We start from the raw sequence: 6,422 nt of genomic DNA on the forward strand, positions 1-6,422 counted from the left end.
GATATATTGATGAACATTATACATCATTAAAGTTCAATTCCAATAACTATAAACCTATTATTGATCATTTAAAATTTTCTATAGAATATGTGTTCCAGCTCAATTGTAATACTTAGAAACAAATCCGACAAAGCCTAAGGTGATATGTTTTATATATCCGCTTTGTCTATCAATTTTACACGTATCATTTTTTTCATAGGTCAAAAAATAAGCATACAAACACACACACACACACACACACACACACACACACACATCGATCCTCCCTGCGTCACTTTAGGTGCCATATTTTGTCAATTTGTACAGTCTATGGATATAATCCCAACCATTGATCTGACGTTGGACATCTTGGATGATCTGGCATTAAGGAAGAAAAAAAAAAAGGGACAGTCACTGTGGGCCCTGGTCTTCGAGACAAATTAATGACTACAAAAGAATAAATTTCTATTTGTTTTGTATGTTATGCCCCACCTGGAAAGCCACTTTGTCTAATTTTACAGGCAGAAGATTTAACCATCTTTTCCAACATTATGGAAAGCTCATCTCACACATACTGCTGAAAATTTTTGGAGAACCACAGAAGGTTTATATCAAGTTCAAATATATGTTTTCCCTTTATCCAGGTCTATGTGACCTTTTCAACCAGTGACCTTATAAAAATTTTAATGGCAGACACTCCATTGCTATTATTTAGTGTGCTGTGGTTCACTTTAGATTTGGATCTACCTCATTTTTTGGTTCATGCCATAAAATGAGCTGAAAAATGGATGATTGGCATGGATAAAACACGCATTATGATGAGGCCCACAAAGCTTTGAAACTAGCTAGGTGGCTACTAGTGCGAGTAGCCTCACAAAGGGCTGCCCAACATAAAAAAGAGAGGCAAGGGAGTGACGAGAAATGAGTCAAGCTAGTAAAACCCTTTATTAATTTATTCACGCCTGCAGATGGTGACCTGAAAAGACCATCTATTAAAATGACCCTCCTTCCTTCTTAATTAATGTTCCTTAAAATACATTCCAATGTATTGTTATTAGATAGATTGGGCTCTAGCCTCTTCGTTTGGGTTCATCCTTAAATGGTCCCATCCATGTGTCTCACCTTTGGATGGGGAATAGCAAAATGATTAAAACTCTGAGAATATTTTAGAGAACTTTGATACTCTGAGTATGAAGGTGTTATAATGACACACAGGGTACTTAAAATTTGCATATCCAAACTAAATTGCCCAAACCATATACACAGGTTTATGGGCATATTAAAATTGAAAGCAGGTGGTGTTTACAAACATGTGTCAACGAATTGAGGCTAGAATTGTTCAACCAGTCCAGCCAGACTTTGGAATGGTCAGCAGTGGTTAGCAGTTTAATTAGTCTATTTAATTCAAGTTAATGAATGCAATGGTAATACTTTCAGAGTGTTTGTGTCAAGCACACACTCTACAAGAGTATCAAATAACTGCCAAATATTGAATCATTTGATCATTGGATTAGTTCCTTTTAAATATAGATGGTCTATTAAGCTTTGAAAAATAATAGATTAACATATTTCAATATCAGATTTAAAAAAAAAAAAAAAAAATCTCCCATGGACCATGAGGACCAGCACAATAAATGGTTTAGATTAGAAAACACGTGACCCAACCACCAAAGTGCCAATATATCCTATTGCAACACATGGGAATGTATTATACCAATCCTTGCCTTCTGATTTGTCCATCCACTCTTGTCTTCACCCAAGTAATAGACCATGCATGACTTAAATTGTACATTTATAGGTGTAGCAATTCAAAAAATTTCATGCATGAGTATGTGCATGGCTGTTGGACCAGGTGCATAATTTAGTGAAATATTTTTCTTTTCTTCGAATTGAATAAAATGCTCATAGTTGTATACATATTTACACACACTTAATCATACATACATACTTTAATAAGCTTCGGACCCTCATATATTCTAGTATTCTCAAGTATTCATCAAATCTATTGTTGAAAGAACTACTCATAACAAGACTAAGATATTTGATCATCTACTTTATTTTGGATCACCCAATCATAGATAATTGACCTTGGGATCATTACAATATTCATCCATCTACGCACCCAACAATGATCATGAACCATCATTTTACCTTTTACTCAAGTATAAGCTTAACCTAATGTCAGAATTGTGATTAATTACCCTGATCCTAAGTACATGTACATACACGCTCTTTAAAAAAAAAAAAAACAAATACATCTCAAACGTACATAATGCTATATGCTTGATTTTTCATCGATCTAAACCATCGAGAATACTCCTTATGGACCTATTAAGTTATCCAACTGTCCGATTTCAATATGAACCATGACATTATCATGAAATTTACAAAGATCTAATTTGGCTCATTTATATCTAGTCATTCACAATTCTCAACCTTTCATCATGATCATGATAGAACGATGGTTCTACACTATTAAAGTCCAATTCCAACAACTACCAAATCACTCTTAATTATCTAAAGTTTTCTTACACACACACACACACACACACACACACACACACACACACACACTCAAAGATAATCCTTAAAAAGCCTACTTGTAGAAGCCCCGTGAGGTCCACCATGATTAATCTGTTACATCCATTCTGTCCAGCATTTTCGTTATATCATTTTTTATGTGAGCCAAAAAATAAGGCAGATAAAAAAACTCAAGTGGCCACGTCATCCAAGATTGGGCCCAAAATTTAAGTTTGCTTATTAATTGGGCTAGGCTTGGTTGTGTCTAAGGTCTTGTCCATGGTGAATTTCAAGGGCGTTTTTATCATAGGTCATCAGTGGTAGAGTACACCTAATGAAAACCCTTAGATCATGCAAAAAAGTGAAAGGCCATGCTTGGTGTCTTGGGTTCAGGTTCTCATCTGTTTCTGTCATGGGAGCGTAGTTTCACTTTTGGGCCAGTCTTGGACAGACAGGGCCCACCCCTTTGCATCCCTATCTATGGGTCGAGTTTGGCTTGGATTTGAAATCCGGGAATAGGCCATTTCTTGATGTTAATGGGCTCGATGGGCCTATAATCCAAGGCTCAATTGCTTATAGACACCCCAGCCCACATGTTGGTGGATTCAAAGCACGAAGATGGTGGAGCCTCCACCATCTTGCGTAAATGCGGTGGAAGCTCCACCATGTTTGCATAAATGCAGTTGCGGCTCCTCCATTTCTGTGCAAAAATGGTGCTGCTTCAACCATTTGCAGGTTATGTGGTTTGGTTTATACGAGTCTTGCTTTTGGACGAAGCTGTCGTTCGGATATTGAGATGGACCAATCCACTACTCACGGTTTGGGTGAGGAGTTGGACCATACAATTTGGTTTGGTTTACATGAACCTTGCCTTGTCAGCGCTCTCTCTCTCTCTCTCTCTCTCTCTCTCTCTCTCTCATGTGCGCATATGTGAAAATGTCTCCATCTGGTGGGCAGCCAGTCAAAAAGCTTGCCAATCCAGCATTTAAATGTTAATTGTTAGGAGAATGGCTAAAATGATAATGATAAATAGAGAATGAAGAGGATATAGAAACCTCTTTACAGCGCTCAATGTGAGCATGGGGCATGTGAGATCTGGACAGTATTTTGGATTGTGCCCCACCACCACCCTTGGCCCAAAAATTGGTTGATATGCTCATCATCAAGGTGTTCCAAAATGGTTATGTAACAGCCATTACATAATGTTAATGGCATAACAAGACCTTCAATGGACGTTACAGCAAAAATGACCCATTACGAGGTCGAAACATGCTTTTTTCCCAAAAGAAAGGGCATAGTAACGATAATAGTAATGGCCATAACCGTTGCTGTTATGGAATACCATGCTCATCATTTGGGCCCCACATTGATGTAGAATGGGTCGCGGACAGTTACATCGCCAAGATGGATCAGAAAAGGCCCGGTGGACGACAGAAGTAATCCAGACTATCAGACCTTAAATCGGGCGTATCTCACAATCCGGAATGAGTTATCTGACGTAAAATATATGATTTTAGGGTAGAACGAGCTACTTTAGCCAACCAACCCCGCTAGGCCAGGTTGCGCAAGCCGGATTTACAAAATACCGCCAGATCAACGGTCGTTTCCCTATTTTAATTTTGTTTTTACTATAAATAGTAAGTTTTAGTTTGATTATAACTCTTCATCCGTTGGGCTTTAGGAGTTGCGTCCAACGTGAAAAGAGCTTAGAAAAATTAGGAGAACAGCTTGGTGAAGCCAAATAGGGCACTTACTATTTTTGGTCAAAAACCTTGCGCACTAGTAGGCATCACGACTGTTTATAAATAGTAAGTTTACTATTTATAGTAAGTTGCGCACTTTAGGAGTTTTAGTCGTAGTTTGATTCTGATTTCTCTCCCATTGCTTGGTACCCATATTTGAAGGGTTGTGAACTCATTTTTATTCATTCATTAATCAATTTTGAATTTATTAGATTAATCAATTTGGAATTTATTAGAATTTATTTCTATTTTCTGCTTTCTTTCCTCATGGATTCGAGAAGTCTCTATGAAAAGTCCAGAGAGGTTCCGTGGATTCGGAATAGTTATCCTCTTGAGGAAGACAGTGCTCGACCTCACGTCCTTCCCTGCGTTATGCATTTATGTTGAATTCCGATATTTGGTTAATTTATTTTAGACATCTTTCCATTATACCCACCTGATGAGCTGACCAACTTCTTTAAGGGCCACGATATGATCATGTTGGCAAGCACATGGATGGGCCAGATATCTCATGTGTACTAGAAAGATGATTCTCGCTCTTTTTTTGTATATCTTTAGCAACACTCAAATATGTGTGCTAGTACCATTGTAAGTAAAAACTGAGGTATGAGGAAATCTTCATGTTCAATTCAATCTCGATCATTAAAAATAGAGGGAAAAAAAGGGAAACACCAAAATTCTAAGAATGAATAGTTCAGGTTTACTATGGTTTGAACTAAAAAGAAAAAGGAAAAAAGAAAGAGACGAAAAACAAAGTGAAAAGGGGCTATGTACATGCATTTCTGTGTCTATATATTATATATAAGGTTGAAAATAGAATATATAGAATTTCTATATTTATGACAATAATATATTGATAGTTAGGAGTAGTAACAATTTGGGTATGAAAAATGGAGGCTAAGAACTGCTAGTTAAGACTTAGGAGTGGGTTGGTATAAGTTGAAGGCTCTAAAAGAGCAAGGGAAAGGCATAACGGATGAAGGTAGTAAGAAAATACTTGATGACCTATGCCCTTTGATAGAGTGGAATGGCAGAAAAGGATTCATGTAGTTGCTATCAATTAGTCAAGGACGAATTGCCTCAATTAGTTGGGAAGATGCTTGTTGGGGATTTGGCCTGCGGAATCACACAGATCTAGATCTAGGATAGCAATCCAATGGCACCAAGCACACATAAGAGAACACAAAGGTTTAACATGGAAAACCCTTGCGGGAAAAAAACACGGCACAAAGTGACAGAAAATTTCACTATGAAAGTACAGATTACAAAGAGAGATGACTTACCCGGCTTGAGCATTCCTCAAACCTCACCTTTTCTCCACCCCTTGAAACCCTAGCACCCTTTTAGAAATACTTAAAACCTCTTAGAATACCTCCCAATCCCGCATACACCCCTTTATATAAGTTTAGAAAGAAGTAGAATCGGAATAGGAAACAAAAATCGCAAAATCTGTGTTTCCGCAGAAAATCTGCGTAAAATCTTCGATGTCATCGAAGGTCCATCGATGTCATCGAAAATGGACCAAAATTGTCCAGCGACCAGGGGTGAAAATTTCTGAAAATTCTCGATGGCATCGAGCAACCTTCGATGTCATCGATGACTGGCTTCGATGACATCGAAGACTGGTCAATGTCATTGACAAACCAACAGACAGATTTAAGACATCTGTCCATATATAACAATCTCCACCATATCTTCAATCTTCATCCGTGTAGCTTCTTGTCCTCTTCTCTTATTTCTGCATCACATCATAGCTTCTTATACATACTCTGTCCTACTTTTTCGCCATCACCAAGCCCAGAGAAGTTGCACATAACTTCAACTTCTCTGCAGGAATGATTTAAGAGAGCATGTCTGCCGGATCTGAATCCATATGCCTAACCACCTTTGCTCCTGTCTTCTCAAAAGGAAAAATGTAGTCTTCTTACCATCTCACCGCTACCCAATATTGCTTGCCGGGGTATTTGCTCACAACACTGATAGCCTGTGAAATAACTGGTCTAATCCAGACCATGGCATACACTACCAACCGCAATCAAATAAGGCTCATGAGATATCATGTTTTTCCTCATCTATTATGGGACATGTCCTGAGGAAAACTTGAGGAGAGACGCGTAGGGAACGCTCTCCGGCTTTACCTGACCCATTACATCTATGATCAATATCTACACACAAGGTATT

Source organism: Magnolia sinica, chromosome 9, assembly GCF_029962835.1.
Source record: "Magnolia sinica isolate HGM2019 chromosome 9, MsV1, whole genome shotgun sequence".
Classification (NCBI taxonomy): Eukaryota; Viridiplantae; Streptophyta; class Magnoliopsida; order Magnoliales; family Magnoliaceae; genus Magnolia; species Magnolia sinica.